Below are 21,684 nucleotides of genomic sequence, written 5' to 3' on the forward strand. Positions count from 1 at the left end.
GTAAGGGGTACCACTGTCGTTTTTTTTTTCGGGCCGAATTTTTGAGTTTCGATATCTCAGCTCTGGAAGGGGCTAGAGCCTCCATTTTTGCACTCAGGTCTAAGTCTCATGGCCCTCTATCAGAATTTGGGAAGATTGGAGAAACTTAATTTTTCGCCCCAAAAAAAAAAAACGTAAGGGGTACCACTGTCGTTTTTTTTTTCGGGCCGAATTTTTGAGTTTCGATATCTCAGCTCTGGAAGGGGCTAGAGCCTCCATTTTTGCACTCAGGTCTAAGTCTCATGGCCCTCTATCAGAATTTGGGAAGATTGGAGAAACTTAATTTTTCGCCCAAAAAAAAACCGTAAGGGGTACCACTGTCGTTTTTTTTTTTTGGGCCGAATTTTTGAGTTACGATATCTCAGCTCTGGAAGGGGCTAGAGCCTCCATTTTTGCACTCAGGTCTAAGTCTCATGGCCCTCTATCAGAATTTGGGAAGATTGGAGAAACTTAATTTTTCGCCCAAAAAAAAAAACGTAAGGGGTACCACTGTCGTTTTTTTTTCGGGCCGAATTTTTGAGTTTCGATATCTCAGCTCTGGAAGGGGCTAGAGCCTCCATTTTTGCACTCAGGTCTAAGTCTCATGGCCCTCTATCAGAATTTGGGAAGATTGGAGAAACTTAATTTTTCGCCCCCAAAAAAAAACGTAAGGGGTACCACTGTCTTTTTTTTTTTCGTTCAGAATTTTTGAGTTTCGATATCTCAGCTCTGGAAGGGGCTAGAGCCTCCATTTTTGCACTCAGGTCTAAGTCTCATGGCCCTCTATCAGAATTTGGGAAGATTGGAGAAACTTAATTTTTCGTACAAAAAAACGTAAGGGGTACCACTGTCGTTTTTTTTTCGGGCCGAATTTTTGAGTTTCGATATCTCAGCTCTGGAAGTGGCTAGAGCCTCCATTTTTGCACTCAGGTCTAAGTCTCATGGCCCTCTATCAGAATTTAGGAAGATTGGAGAAACTTAATTTTTCGCCCAAAAAAAAACGTAAGGGGTACCACTGTCGTTTTTTTTTTCGGGCCGAATTTTTGAGTTTCGATATCTCAGCTCTGGAAGGGGCTAGAGCCTCCATTTTTGCACTCAGGTCTAAGTCTCATGGCCCTCTATCAGAATCCAGAGTTTTGGGAAGATTGGAGAAACTTAATTTTTCGCCCCCCAAAAAAAAACGTAAGGGGTACCACTGTCGTTTTTTTTTCGGGCCGAATTTTTGAGTTTCGATATCTCAGCTCTGGAAGGGGCTAGAGCCTCCATTTTTGCACTCAGGTCTAAGTCTCATGGCCCTCTATCAGAATTTGGGAAGATTGGAGAAACTTAATTTTTCGCCTAAAAAAAAAACTTAAGGGGTACCACTGTCGTTTTTTTTTTCGGGCCGAATTTTTGAGTTTCGATATCTCAGCTCTGGAAGGGGCTAGAGCCTCCATTTTTGCACTCAGGTCTAAGTCTCATGGCCCTCTATCAGAATTTGGGAAGATTGGAGAAACGTAATTTTTCGCCCAAAAAAAAAAACGTAAGGGGTACCACTGTCGTTTTTTTTTTCGGGCCGAATTTTTGAGTTTCGATATCACAGCTCTGGAAGGGGCTAGAGCCTCCATTTTTGCACTCAGGTCTAAGTCTCATGGCCCTCTATCAGAATTTGGGAAGATTGGAGAAACTTAATTTTTCGCCCCAAAAAAAAAAACGTAAGGGGTACCACTGTCGTTTTTTTTTTCGGGCCGAATTTTTGAGTTTCGATATCTCAGCTCTGGAAGGGGCTAGAGCCTCAATTTTTGCACTCAGGTCTAAGTCTCATGGCCCTCTACCAGAATTTGGGAAGATTGGAGAAACTTAATTTTTCGCCCAAAAAAAAAAACGTAAGGGGTACCACTGTCGTTTTTTTTTTCGGGCCGAATTTTTGAGTTTCGATATCTCAGCTCTGGAAGGGGCTAGAGCCTCCATTTTTGCGCTCAGGTCTAAGTCTCATGGCCCTCTATCAGAATTTGGGAAGATTGGAGAAACTTAATTTTTCGCCCCAAAAAAAAACGTAAGGGGTACCACTGTCGTTTTTTTTGGGGCCGAATTTTTGAGTTTCGATATCTCAGCTCTGGAAGGGGCTAGAGCCTCCATTTTTGCACTCAGGTCTAAGTCTCATGGCACTCTATCAGAATTTGGGAAGATTGGAGAAACTTAATTTTTCGCCCCAAAAAAAAAAACGTAAGGGGTACCACTGTCGTTTTTTTTTTCGGGCCGAATTTTTGAGTTTCGATATCTCAGCTCTGGAAGGGGCTAGAGCCTCCATTTTTGCACTCAGGTCTAAGTCTCATGGCCCTCTATCAGAATTTGGGAAGATTGGAGAAACTTAATTTTTCGCCCAAAAAAAAAACGTAAGGGGTACCACTGTCGTTTTTTTTGGGGGCCGAATTTTTGAGTTTCGATATCTCAGCTCTGGAAGGGGCTAGAGCCTCCATTTTTGCACTCAGGTCTAAGTCTCATGGCCCTCTATCAGAATTTGGGAAGATTGGAGAAACTAAATTTTTCGCCCAAAAAAAAAAAACGTAAGGGGTACCACTGTCGTTTTTTTTTTTCGGGCCGAATTTTTGAGTTTCGATATCTCAGCTCTGGAAGGGGCTAGAGCCTCCAATTTTGCACTCAGGTCTAAGTCTCATGGCCCTCTATCAGAATTTGGGAAGATTGGAGAAACTTAATTTTTCGCCCAAAAAAATAACGTAAGGGGTACCACTGTCGTTTTTTTTTGGGGCCGAATTTTTGAGTTTCGATATCTCAGCTCTGGGAGGGGCTAGAGCCTCCATTTTTGCACTCAGGTCTAAGTCTCATGGCCCTCTATCAGAATTTGGGAAGATTGGAGAAACTTAATTTTTCGCCAAAAAAAAAAACTTAAGGGGTACCACTGTCGTTTTTTTTTTTCGGGCCGAATTTTTGAGTTTCGATATCTCAGCTCTGGAAGGGGCTAGAGCCTCCATTTTTGCACTCAGGTCTAAGTCTCATGGCCCTCTATCAGAATTTGGGAAGATTGGAGAAACGTAATTTTTCGCCCAAAAAAAAAAACGTAAGGGGTACCACTGTCGTTTTTTTTTCGGGCCGAATTTTTGAGTTTCGATATCACAGCTCTGGAAGGGGCTAGAGCCTCCATTTTTGCACTCAGGTCTAAGTCTCATGGCCCTCTATCAGAATTTGGGAAGATTGGAGAAACTTAATTTTTCGCCCCAAAAAAAAAAAAACGTAAGGGGTACCACTGTCGTTTTTTTTTTCGGGCCGAATTTTTGAGTTTCGATATCTCAGCTCTGGAAGGGGCTAGAGCCTCCATTTTTGCACTCAGGTCTAAGTCTCATGGCCCTCTATCAGAATTTGGGAAGATTGGAGAAACTTAATTTTTCGCCTAAAAAAAAAACTTAAGGGGTACCACTGTCGTTTTTTTTGGGGCCGAATTTTTGAGTTTCGATATCTCAGCTCTGGGAGGGGCTAGAGCCTCCATTTTTGCACTCAGGTCTAAGTCTCATGGCCCTCTATCAGAATTTGGGAAGATTGGAGAAACTTAATTTTTCGCCTAAAAAAAAAACTTAAGGGGTACCACTGTCGTTTTTTTTTTCGGGCCGAATTTTTGAGTTTCGATATCTCAGCTCTGGAAGGGGCTAGAGCCTCCATTTTTGCACTCAGGTCTAAGTCTCATGGCCCTCTATCAGATTTTGGGAAGATTGGAGAAACGTGATTTTTCGCCCAAAAAAAAACGTAAGAGGTACCACTGTCGTTTTTTTTTTCGGGCCGAATTTTTGAGTTTCGATATCACAGCTCTGGAAGGGGCTAGAGCCTCCATTTTTGCACTCAGGTCTAAGTCTCATGGCCCTCTATCAGAATTTGGGAAGATTGGAGAAACTTAATTTTTCGCCCCCAAAAAAAAAACGTAAGGGGTACCACTGTCGTTTTTTTTTTCGGGCCGAATTTTTGAGTTTCGATATCTCAGCTCTGGAAGGGGCTAGAGCCTCAATTTTTGCACTCAGGTCTAAGTCTCATGGCCCTCTACCAGAATTTGGGAAGATTGGAGAAACTTAATTTTTCGCCCAAAAAAAAAAACGTAAGGGGTACCACTGTCGTTTTTTTTTTCGGGCCGAATTTTTGAGTTTCGATATCTCAGCTCTGGAAGGGGCTAGAGCCTCCATTTTTGCGCTCAGGTCTAAGTCTCATGGCCCTCTATCAGAATTTGGTAAGATTGGAGAAACTTAATTTTTCGCCTAAAAAAAAAACTTAAGGGGTACCACTGTCGTTTTTTTTGGGGCCGAATTTTTGAGTTTCGATATCTCAGCTCTGGGAGGGGCTAGAGCCTCCATTTTTGCACTCAGGTCTAAGTCTCATGGCCCTCTATCAGAATTTGGGAAGATTGGAGAAACTTAATTTTTCGCCTAAAAAAAAAACTTAAGGGGTACCACTGTCGTTTTTTTTTTCGGGCCGAATTTTTGAGTTTCGATATCTCAGCTCTGGAAGGGGCTAGAGCCTCCATTTTTGCACTCAGGTCTAAGTCTCATGGCCCTCTATCAGAATTTGGGAAGATTGGAGAAACTTAATTTTTCGCCCCAAAAACTAAAACATAAGGGGTACCACTGTCATTTTTTTTTTTCGGGCCGAATTTTTGAGTTACGATATCTCAGCTCTGGAAGGGGCTAGAGCCTCCATTTTTGCACTCAGGTCTAAGTCTCATGGCCCTCTATCAGAATTTGGGAAGATTGGAGAAACTTAATTTTTCGCCCAAAAAAAAAAAACGTAAGGGGTACCACTGTCGTTTTTTTTTCGGGCCGAATTTTTGAGTTTCGATATCTCAGCTCTGGGAGGGGCTAGAGCCTCCATTTTTGCACTCAGATCTAAGTCTCATGGCCCTCTATCAGAATCCAGAGTTTTGGGAAGATTGGAGAAACTTAATTTTTCGCCCCCCCAAAAAAAACGTAAGGGGTACCACTGTCGTTTTTTTTTCGGGCCGAATTTTTGAGTTTCGATATCTCAGCTCTGGAAGGGGCTAGAGCCTCCATTTTTGCACTCAGGTCTAAGTCTCATGGCCCTCTACCAGAATTTGGGAAGATTGGATAAACTTAATTTTTCGCCCCAAAAAAAAACGTAAGGGGTACCACTGTCGTTTTTTTTTTCGGGCCGAATTTTTGAGTTTCGATATCTCAGCTCTGGAAGGGGCTAGAGCCTCCATTTTTGCACTCAGGTCTAAGTCTCATGGCCCTCTATCAGAATTTGGGAAGATTGGAGAAACTTAATTTTTCGCCCAAAAAAAAAACGTAAGGGGTACCACTGTCGTTTTTTTTTCGGGCCGAATTTTTGAGTTTCGATATCTCAGCTCTGGAAGGGGCTAGAGCCTCCATTTTTGCACTCAGGTCTAAGTCTCATGGCCCTCTATCAGAATTTGAGAAGATTGGAGAAACTTAATTTTTCGCCCAAAAAAAAAAACGTAAGGGGTACCACTGTCGTTTTTTTTTCGGGCCGAATTTTTGAGTTTCGATATCTCAGCTCTGGAAGGGGCTAGAGCCTCCATTTTTGCGCTCAGGTCTAAGTCTCATGGCCCTCTATCAGAATTTGGGAAGATTGGAGAAACTTAATTTTTCGCCCCAAAAACTAAAACGTAAGGGGTACCACTGTCGTTTTTTTTTTTTCGGGCCGAATTTTTGAGTTTAGATATCTCAGCTCTGGAAGGGGCTAGAGCCTCCATTTTTGCACTCAGGTCTAAGTCTCATGGCCCTCTACCAGAATTTGGGAAGATTGGATAAACTTAATTTTTCGCCCCAAAAAAAACCGTAAGGGGTACCACTGTCGTTTTTTTTTTCGGGCCGAATTTTTGAGTTTCGATATCTCAGCTCTGGAAGGGGCTAGAGCCTCCATTTTTGCACTCAGGTCTAAGTCTCATGGCCCTCTATCAGAATTTGGGAAGATTGGAGAAACTTAATTTTTCGCCCAAAAAAAAAAAAACGTAAGGGGTACCACTGTCGTTTTTTTTTTTCGGGCCGAATTTTTGAGTTTCGATATCTCAGCTCTGGAAGGGGCTAGAGCCTCCATTTTTGCACTCAGGTCTAAGTCTCATGGCCCTCTATCAGAATTTGGGAAGATTGGAGAAACTTAATTTTTCGCCCCAAAAAAAAAAACGTAAGGGGTACCACTGTCGTTTTTTTTTCGGGCCGGATTTTTGAGTTTCGATATCTCAGCTCTGGAAGGGGCTAGAGCCTCCATTTTTGCACTCAGGTCTAAGTCTCATGGCCCTCTATCAGAATTTGGGAAGATTGGAGAAACTTAATTTTTCGCCCAAAAAAAAAAACGTAAGGGGTACCACTGTCGTTTTTTTTTTCGGGCCGAATTTTTGAGTTTCGATATCTCAGCTCTGGAAGGGGCTAGAGCCTCCATTTTTGCACTCAGGTCTAAGTCTCATGGCCCTCTATCAGAATTTGGGAAGATTGGAGAAACGTAATTTTTCGCCCAAAAAAAAAACGTAAGGGGTACCACTGTCGTTTTTTTTTCGGGCCGAATTTTTGAGTTTCGATATCACAGCTCTGGAAGGGGCTAGAGCCTCCATTTTTGCACTCAGGTCTAAGTCTCATGGCCCTCTATCAGAATTTGGGAAGATTGGAGAAACTTAATTTTTCGCCCCAAAAAAAAAAAAACGTAAGGGGTACCACTGTCGTTTTTTTTTCGGGCCGAATTTTTGAGTTTCGATATCTCAGCTCTGGAAGGGGCTAGAGCCTCCATTTTTGCACTCAGGTCTAAGTCTCATGGCCCTCTACCAGAATTTGGGAAGATTGGATAAACTTAATTTTTCGCCCCAAAAAAAAACGTAAGGGGTACCACTGTCGTTTTTTTTTTCGGGCCGAATTTTTGAGTTTCGATATCTCAGCTCTGGAAGGGGCTAGAGCCTCCATTTTTGCACTCAGGTCTAAGTCTCATGGCCCTCTATCAGAATTTGGGAAGATTGGAGAAACTTAATTTTTCGCCCAAAAAAAAAACGTAAGGGGTACCACTGTCGTTTTTTTTTCGGGCCGAATTTTTGAGTTTCGATATCTCAGCTCTGGAAGGGGCTAGAGCCTCCATTTTTGCACTCAGGTCTAAGTCTCATGGCCCTCTATCAGAATTTGAGAAGATTGGAGAAACTTAATTTTTCGCCCAAAAAAAAAAACGTAAGGGGTACCACTGTCGTTTTTTTTTCGGGCCGAATTTTTGAGTTTCGATATCTCAGCTCTGGAAGGGGCTAGAGCCTCCATTTTTGCGCTCAGGTCTAAGTCTCATGGCCCTCTATCAGAATTTGGGAAGATTGGAGAAACTTAATTTTTCGCCCCAAAAACTAAAACGTAAGGGGTACCACTGTCGTTTTTTTTTTCGGGCCGAATTTTTGAGTTTCGATATCTCAGCTCTGGAAGGGGCTAGAGCCTCCATTTTTGCACTCAGGTCTAAGTCTCATGGCCCTCTATCAGAATTTGGGAAGATTGGAGAAACTTAATTTTTCGCCCAAAAAAAAAAAACGTAAGGGGTACCACTGTCGTTTTTTTTTTTCGGGCCGAATTTTTGAGTTTCGATATCTCAGCTCTGGAAGGGGCTAGAGCCTCCATTTTTGCACTCAGGTCTAAGTCTCATGGCCCTCTATCAGAATTTGGGAAGATTGGAGAAACTTAATTTTTCGCCCCAAAAAAAAAAAACGTAAGGGGTACCACTGTCGTTTTTTTTTCGGGCCGGATTTTTGAGTTTCGATATCTCAGCTCTGGAAGGGGCTAGAGCCTCCATTTTTGCACTCAGGTCTAAGTCTCATGGCCCTCTATCAGAATTTGGGAAGATTGGAGAAACTTAATTTTTCGCCCAAAAAAAAAAACGTAAGGGGTACCACTGTCGTTTTTTTTTTCGGGCCGAATTTTTGAGTTTCGATATCTCAGCTCTGGAAGGGGCTAGAGCCTCCATTTTTGCACTCAGGTCTAAGTCTCATGGCCCTCTATCAGAATTTGGGAAGATTGGAGAAACTTAATTTTTCGCCCAAAAAAAAAACGTAAGGGGTACCACTGTCGTTTTTTTTTCGGGCCGAATTTTTGAGTTTCGATATCACAGCTCTGGAAGGGGCTAGAGCCTCCATTTTTGCACTCAGGTCTAAGTCTCATGGCCCTCTATCAGAATTTGGGAAGATTGGAGAAACTTAATTTTTCGCCCCAAAAAAAAAAAACGTAAGGGGTACCACTGTCGTTTTTTTTTCGGGCCGAATTTTTGAGTTTCGATATCTCAGCTCTGGAAGGGGCTAGAGCCTCCATTTTTGCACTCAGGTCTAAGTCTCATGGCCCTCTACCAGAATTTGGGAAGATTGGATAAACTTAATTTTTCGCCCCAAAAAAAAACGTAAGGGGTACCACTGTCGTTTTTTTTTTCGGGCCGAATTTTTGAGTTTCGATATCTCAGCTCTGGAAGGGGCTAGAGCCTCCATTTTTGCACTCAGGTCTAAGTCTCATGGCCCTCTATCAGAATTTGGGAAGATTGGAGAAACTTAATTTTTCGCCCAAAAAAAAAACGTAAGGGGTACCACTGTCGTTTTTTTTTCGGGCCGAATTTTTGAGTTTCGATATCTCAGCTCTGGAAGGGGCTAGAGCCTCCATTTTTGCACTCAGGTCTAAGTCTCATGGCCCTCTATCAGAATTTGAGAAGATTGGAGAAACTTAATTTTTCGCCCAAAAAAAAAAACGTAAGGGGTACCACTGTCGTTTTTTTTTCGGGCCGAATTTTTGAGTTTCGATATCTCAGCTCTGGAAGGGGCTAGAGCCTCCATTTTTGCGCTCAGGTCTAAGTCTCATGGCCCTCTATCAGAATTTGGGAAGATTGGAGAAACTTAATTTTTCGCCCCAAAAACTAAAACGTAAGGGGTACCACTGTCGTTTTTTTTTTTCGGGCCGAATTTTTGAGTTTAGATATCTCAGCTCTGGAAGGGGCTAGAGCCTCCATTTTTGCACTCAGGTCTAAGTCTCATGGCCCTCTACCAGAATTTGGGAAGATTGGATAAACTTAATTTTTCGCCCCAAAAAAAACCGTAAGGGGTACCACTGTCGTTTTTTTTTTCGGGCCGAATTTTTGAGTTTCGATATCTCAGCTCTGGAAGGGGCTAGAGCCTCCATTTTTGCACTCAGGTCTAAGTCTCATGGCCCTCTATCAGAATTTGGGAAGATTGGAGAAACTTAATTTTTCGCCCAAAAAAAAAAAAACGTAAGGGGTACCACTGTCGTTTTTTTTTTTCGGGCCGAATTTTTGAGTTTCGATATCTCAGCTCTGGAAGGGGCTAGAGCCTCCATTTTTGCACTCAGGTCTAAGTCTCATGGCCCTCTATCAGAATTTGGGAAGATTGGAGAAACTTAATTTTTCGCCCCAAAAAAAAAAACGTAAGGGGTACCACTGTCGTTTTTTTTTCGGGCCGGATTTTTGAGTTTCGATATCTCAGCTCTGGAAGGGGCTAGAGCCTCCATTTTTGCACTCAGGTCTAAGTCTCATGGCCCTCTATCAGAATTTGGGAAGATTGGAGAAACTTAATTTTTCGCCCAAAAAAAAAAACGTAAGGGGTACCACTGTCGTTTTTTTTTTCGGGCCGAATTTTTGAGTTTCGATATCTCAGCTCTGGAAGGGGCTAGAGCCTCCATTTTTGCACTCAGGTCTAAGTCTCATGGCCCTCTATCAGAATTTGGGAAGATTGGAGAAACGTAATTTTTCGCCCAAAAAAAAAACGTAAGGGGTACCACTGTCGTTTTTTTTTCGGGCCGAATTTTTGAGTTTCGATATCACAGCTCTGGAAGGGGCTAGAGCCTCCATTTTTGCACTCAGGTCTAAGTCTCATGGCCCTCTATCAGAATTTGGGAAGATTGGAGAAACTTAATTTTTCGCCCCAAAAAAAAAAAAACGTAAGGGGTACCACTGTCGTTTTTTTTTTCGGGCCGAATTTTTGAGTTTCGATATCTCAGCTCTGGAAGGGGCTAGAGCCTCCATTTTTGCACTCAGGTCTAAGTCTCATGGCCCTCTATCAGAATTTGGGAAGATTGGAGAAACTTAATTTTTCGCCTAAAAAAAAAACTTAAGGGGTACCACTGTCGTTTTTTTTGGGGCCGAATTTTTGAGTTTCGATATCTCAGCTCTGGGAGGGGCTAGAGCCTCCATTTTTGCACTCAGGTCTAAGTCTCATGGCCCTCTATCAGAATTTGGGAAGATTGGAGAAACTTAATTTTTCGCCTAAAAAAAAAACTTAAGGGGTACCACTGTCGTTTTTTTTTTCGGGCCGAATTTTTGAGTTTCGATATCACAGCTCTGGAAGGGGCTAGAGCCTCCATTTTTGCACTCAGGTCTAAGTCTCATGGCCCTCTATCAGAATTTGGGAAGATTGGAGAAACTTAATTTTTCGCCCCAAAAAAAAAAACGTAAGGGGTACCACTGTCGTTTTTTTTTTCGGGCCGAATTTTTGAGTTTCGATATCTCAGCTCTGGAAGGGGCTAGAGCCTCAATTTTTGCACTCAGGTCTAAGTCTCATGGCCCTCTACCAGAATTTGGGAAGATTGGAGAAACTTAATTTTTCGCCCAAAAAAAAAAACGTAAGGGGTACCACTGTCGTTTTTTTTTTCGGGCCGAATTTTTGAGTTTCGATATCTCAGCTCTGGAAGGGGCTAGAGCCTCCATTTTTGCGCTCAGGTCTAAGTCTCATGGCCCTCTATCAGAATTTGGGAAGATTGGAGAAACTTAATTTTTCGCCTAAAAAAAAAACTTAAGGGGTACCACTGTCGTTTTTTTTGGGGCCGAATTTTTGAGTTTCGATATCTCAGCTCTGGGAGGGGCTAGAGCCTCCATTTTTGCACTCAGGTCTAAGTCTCATGGCCCTCTATCAGAATTTGGGAAGATTGGAGAAACTTAATTTTTCGCCTAAAAAAAAAACTTAAGGGGTACCACTGTCGTTTTTTTTTTCGGGCCGAATTTTTGAGTTTCGATATCTCAGCTCTGGAAGGGGCTAGAGCCTCCATTTTTGCACTCAGGTCTAAGTCTCATGGCCCTCTATCAGAATTTGGGAAGATTGGAGAAACTTAATTTTTCGCCCCAAAAACTAAAACATAAGGGGTACCACTGTCATTTTTTTTTTTCGGGCCGAATTTTTGAGTTACGATATCTCAGCTCTGGAAGGGGCTAGAGCCTCCATTTTTGCACTCAGGTCTAAGTCTCATGGCCCTCTATCAGAATTTGGGAAGATTGGAGAAACTTAATTTTTCGCCCAAAAAAAAAAAACGTAAGGGGTACCACTGTCGTTTTTTTTTCGGGCCGAATTTTTGAGTTTCGATATCTCAGCTCTGGGAGGGGCTAGAGCCTCCATTTTTGCACTCAGATCTAAGTCTCATGGCCCTCTATCAGAATCCAGAGTTTTGGGAAGATTGGAGAAACTTAATTTTTCGCCCCCCCAAAAAAAACGTAAGGGGTACCACTGTCGTTTTTTTTTCGGGCCGAATTTTTGAGTTTCGATATCTCAGCTCTGGAAGGGGCTAGAGCCTCCATTTTTGCACTCAGGTCTAAGTCTCATGGCCCTCTACCAGAATTTGGGAAGATTGGATAAACTTAATTTTTCGCCCCAAAAAAAACGTAAGGGGTACCACTGTCGTTTTTTTTTTCGGGCCGAATTTTTGAGTTTCGATATCTCAGCTCTGGAAGGGGCTAGAGCCTCCATTTTTGCACTCAGGTCTAAGTCTCATGGCCCTCTATCAGAATTTGGGAAGATTGGAGAAACTTAATTTTTCGCCCAAAAAAAAAACGTAAGGGGTACCACTGTCGTTTTTTTTTCGGGCCGAATTTTTGAGTTTCGATATCTCAGCTCTGGAAGGGGCTAGAGCCTCCATTTTTGCACTCAGGTCTAAGTCTCATGGCCCTCTATCAGAATTTGAGAAGATTGGAGAAACTTAATTTTTCGCCCAAAAAAAAAACGTAAGGGGTACCACTGTCGTTTTTTTTTCGGGCCGAATTTTTGAGTTTCGATATCTCAGCTCTGGAAGGGGCTAGAGCCTCCATTTTTGCGCTCAGGTCTAAGTCTCATGGCCCTCTATCAGAATTTGGGAAGATTAGAGAAACTTAATTTTTCGCCCCAAAAACTAAAACGTAAGGGGTACCACTGTCGTTTTTTTTTTTCGGGCCGAATTTTTGAGTTTAGATATTTCAGCTCTGGAAGGGGCTAGAGCCTCCATTTTTGCACTCAGGTCTAAGTCTCATGGCCCTCTACCAGAATTTGGGAAGATTGGATAAACTTAATTTTTCGCCCCCAAAAAAAACGTAAGGGGTACCACTGTCGTTTTTTTTTTCGGGCCGAATTTTTGAGTTTCGATATCTCAGCTCTGGAAGGGGCTAGAGCCTCCATTTTTGCACTCAGGTCTAAGTCTCATGGCCCTCTATCAGAATTTGGGAAGATTGGAGAAACTTAATTTTTCGCCCAAAAAAAAAAACGTAAGGGGTACCACTGTCGTTTTTTTTTCGGGCCGGATTTTTGAGTTTCGATATCTCAGCTCTGGAAGGGGCTAGAGCCTCCATTGTTGCACTCAGGTCTAAGTCTCATGGCCCTCTATCAGAATTTGGGAAGATTGGAGAAACTTAATTTTTCGCCCAAAAAAAAAAACGTAAGGGGTACCACTGTCGTTTTTTTTTTCGGGCCGAATTTTTGAGTTTCGATATCTCAGCTCTGGAAGGGGCTAGAGCCTCCATTTTTGCACTCAGGTCTAAGTCTCATGGCCCTCTATCAGAATTTGGGAAGATTGGAGAAACTTAATTTTTCGCCCCAAAAAAAAAAACGTAAGGGGTACCACTGTCGTTTTTTTTTTTCGGGCCGAATTTTTGAGTTTCGATATCTCAGCTCTGGAAGGGGCTAGAGCCTCCATTTTTGCACTCAGGTCTAAGTCTCATGGCCCTCTATCAGAATTTGGGAAGATTGGAGAAACTTAATTTTTCGCCCAAAAAAAAACCGTAAGGGGTACCACTGTCGTTTTTTTTTTTTGGGCCGAATTTTTGAGTTACGATATCTCAGCTCTGGAAGGGGCTAGAGCCTCCATTTTTGCACTCAGGTCTAAGTCTCATGGCCCTCTATCAGAATTTGGGAAGATTGGAGAAACTTAATTTTTCGCCCAAAAAAAAAAAACGTAAGGGGTACCACTGTCGTTTTTTTTTCGGGCCGAATTTTTGAGTTTCGATATCTCAGCTCTGGAAGGGGCTAGAGCCTCCATTTTTGCACTCAGGTCTAAGTCTCATGGCCCTCTATCAGAATTTGGGAAGATTGGAGAAACTTAATTTTTCGCCCCCAAAAAAAAAACGTAAGGGGTACCACTGTCTTTTTTTTTTTCGTTCAGAATTTTTGAGTTTCGATATCTCAGCTCTGGAAGGGGCTAGAGCCTCCATTTTTGCACTCAGGTCTAAGTCTCATGGCCCTCTATCAGAATTTGGGAAGATTGGAGAAACTTAATTTTTCGTACAAAAAAACGTAAGGGGTACCACTGTCGTTTTTTTTTCGGGCCGAATTTTTGAGTTTCGATATCTCAGCTCTGGAAGTGGCTAGAGCCTCCATTTTTGCACTCAGGTCTAAGTCTCATGGCCCTCTATCAGAATTTAGGAAGATTGGAGAAACTTAATTTTTCGCCCAAAAAAAAACGTAAGGGGTACCACTGTCGTTTTTTTTTTCGGGCCGAATTTTTGAGTTTCGATATCTCAGCTCTGGAAGGGGCTAGAGCCTCCATTTTTGCACTCAGGTCTAAGTCTCATGGCCCTCTATCAGAATCCAGAGTTTTGGGAAGATTGGAGAAACTTAATTTTTCGCCCCCCAAAAAAAAACGTAAGGGGTACCACTGTCGTTTTTTTTTCGGGCCGAATTTTTGAGTTTCGATATCTCAGCTCTGGAAGGGGCTAGAGCCTCCATTTTTGCACTCAGGTCTAAGTCTCATGGCCCTCTACCAGAATTTGGGAAGATTGGATAAACTTAATTTTTCGCCCCAAAAAAAAACGTAAGGGGTACCACTGTCGTTTTTTTTTTCGGGCCGAATTTTTGAGTTTCGATATCTCAGCTCTGGAAGGGGCTAGAGCCTCCATTTTTGCACTCAGGTCTAAGTCTCATGGCCCTCTATCAGAATTTGGGAAGATTGGAGAAACTTAATTTTTCGCCCCAAAAAAAAAACGTAAGGGGTACCACTGTCGTTGTTTTTTTTCGGGCCGAATTTTTGAGTTTCGATATCTCAGCTCTGGAAGGGGCTAGAGCCTCCATTTTTGCACTCAGGTCTAAGTCTCATGGCCCTCTATCAGAATTTGGGAAGATTGGAGAAACTTAATTTTTCGCCCAAAAAAAAAAACGTAAGGGGTACCACTGTCGTTTTTTTTTCGGGCCGAATTTTTGAGTTTCGATATCTCAGCTCTGGAAGGGGCTAGAGCCTCCATTTTTGCGCTCAGGTCTAAGTCTCATGGCCCTCTATCAGAATTTGGGAAGATTGGAGAAACTTAATTTTTCGCCCCAAAAACTAAAACGTAAGGGGTACCACTGTCGTTTTTTTTTCGGGCCGAATTTTTGAGTTTCGATATCTCAGCTCTGGAAGGGGCTAGAGCCTCCATTTTTGCACTCAGGTCTAAGTCTCATGGCCCTCTATCAGAATTTGGGAAGATTGGAGAAACTTAATTTTTCGCCCCAAAAAAAAACGTAAGGGGTACCACTGTCGTTTTTTTTTTCGGGCCGAATTTTTGGGTTTCGATATCTCAGCTCTGGAAGGGGCTAGAGCCTCCATTTTTGCACTCAGGTCTAAGTCTCATGGCCCTCTATCAGAATTTGGGAAGATTGGAGAAACTTAATTTTTCGCCCCAAAAAAAAAAAACGTAAGGGGTACCACTGTCGTTTTTTTTTTTCGGGCCGAATTTTTGAGTTTCGATATCTCAGCTCTGGAAGGGGCTAGAGCCTCCATTTTTGCACTCAGGTCTAAGTCTCATGGCCCTCTATCAGAATTTGGGAAGATTGGAGAAACTTAATTTTTCGCCCAAAAAAAAAAACGTAAGGGGTACCACTGTCGTTTTTTTTTCGGGCCGAATTTTTGAGTTTCGATATCTCAGCTCTGGAAGGGGCTAGAGCCTCCATTTTTGCACTCAGGTCTAAGTCTCATGGCCCTCTATCAGAATTTGAGAAGATTGGAGAAAATTAATTTTTCGCCCCAAAAAAAAAAACGTAAGGGGTACCACTGTCGTTTTTTTTTTCGGGCCGAATTTTTGAGTTTCGATATCTCAGCTCTGGAAGGGGCTAGAGCCTCGATTTTTGCACTCAGGTCTAAGTCTCATGGCCCTCTATCAGAATTTGGGAAGATTGGAGAAACTTAATTTTTCGCCCAAAAAAAAAACGTAAGGGGTACCACTGTCGTTTTTTTTTCGGGCCGAATTTTTGAGTTTCGATATCTCAGCTCTGGAAGGGGCTAGAGCCTCCATTTTTGCGCTCAGGTCTAAGTCTCATGGCCCTCTATCAGAATTTGGGAAGATTGGAGAAACTTAATTTTTCGCCCCAAAAACTAAAACGTAAGGGGTACCACTGTCGTTTTTTTTTTCGGGCCGAATTTTTGAGTTTCGATATCTCAGCTCTGGAAGGGGCTAGAGCCTCCATTTTTGCACTCAGGTCTAAGTCTCATGGCCCTCTATCAGAATTTGGGAAGATTGGAGAAACTTAATTTTTCGCCCCCCCAAAAAAAATGTAAGGGGTACCATTGTCCTTTTTTTTTTCGGGCCGAATTTTTGAGTTTCGATATCTCAGCTCTGGAAGGGGCTAGAGCCTCCATTTTTGCACTCAGGTCTAAGCCTCATGGCCCTCTATCAGAATTTGGGAAGATTGGAGAAACTTAATTTTTCGCCCAAAAAAAAACCGTAAGGGGTACCACTGTCGTTTTTTTTTCGGGCCGAATTTTTGAGTTTCGATATCTCAGCTCTGGAAGGGGCTAGAGCCTCCATTTTTGCACTCAGGTCTAAGTCTCATGGCCCTCTATCAGAATTTGGGAAGATTGGAGAAACTTAATTTTTCGCCCCAAAAAAAACCGTAAGGGGTACCACTGTCGTTTTTTTTTCGGGCCGAATTTTTGAGTTTCGATATCTCAGCTCTGGAAGGGGCTAGAGCCTCCATTTTTGCACTCAGGTCTAAGTCTCATGGCCCTCTATCAGAATTTGGGAAGATTGGAGAAACTTAATTTTTCGCCCCAAAAAAACCCGTAAGGGGTACCACTGTCGTTTTTTTTTTCGGGCCAAATTTTTGAGTTTCGATATCTCAGCTCTGGAAGGGGCTAGAGCCTCCATTTTTGCACTCAGGTCTAAGTCTCATGGCCCTCTATCAGAATCCAGAGTTTTGGGAAGATTGGAGAAACTTAATTTTTGGCCCCAAAAAAAAAACGTAAGGGGTACCACTGTCGTTTTTTTTCGGGCCGCATTTTTGAGTTTCGATATCTCAGCTCTGGAAGGGGCTAGAGCCTCCATTTTTGCACTCAGGTCTAAGTCTCATGGCCCTCTATCAGAATTTGGGAAGATTGGAGAAACTTAATTTTTCGCCCCAAAAACTAAAACGTAAGGGGTACCACTGTCGTTTTTTTTTCGGGCCGAATTTTTGAGTTTCGATATCTCAGCTCTGGAAGGGGCTAGAGCCTCCATTTTTGCACTCAGGTCGAAGTCTCATGGCCCTCTATCAGAATTTGGGAAGATTGGAGAAACTTAATTTTTCGCCCAAAAAAAAAACGTAAGGGGTACCACTGTCGTTTTTTTTCGGGCCGAATTTTTGAGTTTCGATATCTCAGCTCTGGAAGGGGCTAGAGCCTCCATTTTTGCACTCAGGTCTAAGTCTCATGGCCCTCTATCAGAATTTGGGAAGATTGGAGAAACTTAATTTTTCGCCCCAAAAAAAAAAACGTAAGGGGTACCACTGTCGTTTTTTTTTTTCGGGCCGAATTTTTGAGTTTCGATATCTCAGCTCTGGAAGGGGCTAGAGCCTCCATTTTTGCACTCAGGTCTAAGTCTCATGGCCCTCTATCAGAATCCAGAGTTTTGGGAAGATTGGAGAAACGTAATTTTTCGCCCAAAAAAAAAAACGTAAGGGGTACCACTGTCGTTTTTTTTTCGGGCCGAATTTTTGAGTTTCGATATCTCAGCTCTGGAAGGGGCTAGAGCCTCCATTTTTGCACTCAGGTCTAAGTCTCATGGCCCTCTATCAGAATTTGGGAAGATTGGAGAAACTTAATTTTTCGCCCCAAAAAAAAACGTAAGGGGTACCACTGTCGTTTTTTTTTTCGGGCCGAATTTTTGGGTTTCGATATCTCAGCTCTGGAAGGGGCTAGAGCCTCCATTTTTGCACTCAGGTCTAAGTCTCATGGCCCTCTATCAGAATTTGGGAAGATTGGAGAAACTTAATTTTTCGCCCCAAAAAAAAAAAACGTAAGGGGTACCACTGTCGTTTTTTTTTTTCGGGCCGAATTTTTGAGTTTCGATATCTCAGCTCTGGAAGGGGCTAGAGCCTCCATTTTTGCACTCAGGTCTAAGTCTCATGGCCCTCTATCAGAATTTGAGAAGATTGGAGAAAATTAATTTTTCGCCCCAAAAAAAAAAACGTAAGGGGTACCACTGTCGTTTTTTTTTCGGGCCGAATTTTTGAGTTTCGATATCTCAGCTCTGGAAGGGGCTAGAGCCTCGATTTTTGCACTCAGGTCTAAGTCTCATGGCCCTCTATCAGAATTTGGGAAGATTGGAGAAACTTAATTTTTCGCCCAAAAAAAAAACGTAAGGGGTACCACTGTCGTTTTTTTTTCGGGCCGAATTTTTGAGTTTCGATATCTCAGCTCTGGAAGGGGCTAGAGCCTCCATTTTTGCGCTCAGGTCTAAGTCTCATGGCCCTCTATCAGAATTTGGGAAGATTGGAGAAACTTAATTTTTCGCCCCAAAAACTAAAACGTAAGGGGTACCACTGTCGTTTTTTTTTTTCGGGCCGAATTTTTGAGTTTCGATATCTCAGCTCTGGAAGGGGCTAGAGCCTCCATTTTTGCACTCAGGTCTAAGTCTCATGGCCCTCTATCAGAATTTGGGAAGATTGGAGAAACTTAATTTTTCGCCCCCCCAAAAAAAATGTAAGGGGTACCATTGTCCTTTTTTTTTTCGGGCCGAATTTTTGAGTTTCGATATCTCAGCTCTGGAAGGGGCTAGAGCCTCCATTTTTGCACTCAGGTCTAAGCCTCATGGCCCTCTATCAGAATTTGGGAAGATTGGAGAAACTTAATTTTTCGCCCAAAAAAAAACCGTAAGGGGTACCACTGTCGTTTTTTTTTCGGGCCGAATTTTTGAGTTTCGATATCTCAGCTCTGGAAGGGGCTAGAGCCTCCATTTTTGCACTCAGGTCTAAGTCTCATGGCCCTCTATCAGAATTTGGGAAGATTGGAGAAACTTAATTTTTCGCCCCAAAAAAAAACGTAAGGGGTACCACTGTCGTTTTTTTTTTCGGGCCGAATTTTTGGGTTTCGATATCTCAGCTCTGGAAGGGGCTAGAGCCTCCATTTTTGCACTCAGGTCTAAGTCTCATGGCCCTCTATCAGAATTTGGGAAGATTGGAGAAACTTAATTTTTCGCCCCAAAAAAAAAAAACGTAAGGGGTACCACTGTCGTTTTTTTTTTTCGGGCCGAATTTTTGAGTTTCGATATCTCAGCTCTGGAAGGGGCTAGAGCCTCCATTTTTGCACTCAGGTCTAAGTCTCATGGCCCTCTATCAGAATTTGAGAAGATTGGAGAAAATTAATTTTTCGCCCCAAAAAAAAAAAACGTAAGGGGTACCACTGTCGTTTTTTTTTCGGGCCGAATTTTTGAGTTTCGATATCTCAGCTCTGGAAAGGGCTAGAGCCTCGATTTTTGCACTCAGGTCTAAGTCTCATGGCCCTCTATCAGAATTTGGGAAGATTGGAGAAACTTAATTTTTCGCCCAAAAAAAAAACGTAAGGGGTACCACTGTCGTTTTTTTTTCGGGCCGAATTTTTGAGTTTCGATATCTCAGCTCTGGAAGGGGCTAGAGCCTCCATTTTTGCGCTCAGGTCTAAGTCTCATGGCCCTCTATCAGAATTTGGGAAGATTGGAGAAACTTAATTTTTCGCCCCAAAAACTAAAACGTAAGGGGTACCACTGTCGTTTTTTTTTTTTCGGGCCGAATTTTTGAGTTTCGATATCTCAGCTCTGGAAGGGGCTAGAGCCTCCATTTTTGCACTCAGGTCTAAGTCTCATGGCCCTCTATCAGAATTTGGGAAGATTGGAGAAACTTAATTTTTCGCCCCCCCAAAAAAAATGTAAGGGGTACCATTGTCCTTTTTTTTTTCGGGCCGAATTTTTGAGTTTCGATATCTCAGCTCTGGAAGGGGCTAGAGCCTCCATTTTTGCACTCAGGTCTAAGCCTCATGGCCCTCTATCAGAATTTGGGAAGATTGGAGAAACTTAATTTTTCGCCCAAAAAAAAACCGTAAGGGGTACCACTGTCGTTTTTTTTTCGGGCCGAATTTTTGAGTTTCGATATCTCAGCTCTGGAAGGGGCTAGAGCCTCCATTTTTGCACTCAGGTCTAAGTCTCATGGCCCTCTATCAGAATTTGGGAAGATTGGAGAAACTTAATTTTTCGCCCCAAAAAAAACCGTAAGGGGTACCACTGTCGTTTTTTTTTCGGGCCGAATTTTTGAGTTTCGATATCTCAGCTCTGGAAGGGGCTAGAGCCTCCATTTTTGCACTCAGGTCTAAGTCTCATGGCCCTCTATCAGAATTTGGGAAGATTGGAGAAACTTAATTTTTCGCCCCAAAAAAACCCGTAAGGGGTACCACTGTCGTTTTTTTTTTCGGGCCAAATTTTTGAGTTTCGATATCTCAGCTCTGGAAGGGGCTAGAGCCTCCATTTTTGCACTCAGGTCTAAGTCTCATGGCCCTCTATCAGAATCCAGAGTTTTGGGAAGATTGGAGAAACTTAATTTTTGGCCCCAAAAAAAAAACGTAAGGGGTACCACTGTCGTTTTTTTTCGGGCCGCATTTTTGAGTTTCGATATCTCAGCTCTGGAAGGGGCTAGAGCCTCCATTTTTGCACTCAGGTCTAAGTCTCATGGCCCTCTATCAGAATTTGGGAAGATTGGAGAAACTTAATTTTTCGCCCCAAAAACTAAAACGTAAGGGGTACCACTGTCGTTTTTTTTTTCGGGCCGAATTTTTGAGTTTCGATATCTCAGCTCTGGAAGGGGCTAGAGCCTCCATTTTTGCACTCAGGTCTAAGTCTCATGGCCCTCTATCAGAATTTGGGAAGATTGGAGAAACTTAATTTTTCGCCCAAAAAAAAAACGTAAGGGGTACCACTGTCGTTTTTTTTCGGGCCGAATTTTTGAGTTTCGATATCTCAGCTCTGGAAGGGGCTAGAGCCTCCATTTTTGCACTCAGGTCTAAGTCTCATGGCCCTCTATCAGAATTTGGGAAGATTGGAGAAACTTAATTTTTCGCCCCAAAAAAAAAAACGTAAGGGGTACCACTGTCGTTTTTTTTTTTCGGGCCGAATTTTTGAGTTTCGATATCTCAGCTCTGGAAGGGGCTAGAGCCTCCATTTTTGCACTCAGGTCTAAGTCTCATGGCCCTCTATCAGAATCCAGAGTTTTGGGAAGATTGGAGAAACGTAATTTTTCGCCCAAAAAAAAAAACGTAAGGGGTACCACTGTCGTTTTTTTTTCGGGCCGAATTTTTGAGTTTCGATATCTCAGCTCTGGAAGGGACTAGAGCCTCCATTTTTGCACTCAGGTCTAAGTCTCATGGCCCTCTACCAGAATTTGGGAAGATTGGAGAAACTTAATTTTTCGCCCAAAAAAAAAAAACGTAAGGGGTACCACTGTCGTTTTTTTTTCGGGCCGAATTTTTGAGTTTCGATATCTCAGCTCTGGAAGGGGCTAGAGCCTCCATTTTTGCACTCAGGTCTAAGTCTCATGGCCCTCTATCAGAATTTGGGAAGATTGGAGAAACTTAATTTTTCGCCCCAAAAAAAAAAACGTAAGGGGTACCACTGTCGTTTTTTTTTTCGGGCCGAATTTTTGAGTTTCGATATCTCAGCTCTGGAAGGGGCTAGAGCCTCCATTTTTGCACTCAGGTCTAAGTCTCATGGCCCTCTATCAGAATTTGGGAAGATTGGAGAAACTTAATTTTTCGCCCCAAAAAAAAAAACGTAAGGGGTACCACTGTCGTTTTTTTTTTTCGGGCCGAATTTTTGAGTTACGATATCTCATTTCTGGAAGGGGCTAGAGCCTCCATTTTTGCACTCAGGTCTAAGTCTCATGGCCCTCTATCAGAATTTGGGAAGATTGGAGAAACTTAATTTTTCGCCCAAAAAAAAAACGTAAGGGGTACCACTGTCGTTTTTTTTTTTCGGGCCGAATTTTTGAGTTTCGATATCTCAGCTCTGGAAGGGGCTAGAGCCTCCATTTTTGCACTCAGGTCTAAGTCTCATGGCCCTCTATCAGAATTTGGGAAAATTGGAGAAACGTAATTTTTCGCCCAAAAAAAAAACGTAAGGGGTACCACTGTCGTTTTTTTTTCGGGCCGAATTTTTGAGTTTCGATATCTCAGCTCTGGAAGGGGCTAGAGCCTCCATTTTTGCACTCAGGTCTAAGTCTCATGG

This window comes from Pimephales promelas, chromosome 23, assembly GCF_988280905.1.
Source record: "Pimephales promelas chromosome 23, fPimPro1.hap1.1, whole genome shotgun sequence".
Lineage (NCBI taxonomy): Eukaryota > Metazoa > Chordata > Actinopteri > Cypriniformes > Leuciscidae > Pimephales > Pimephales promelas.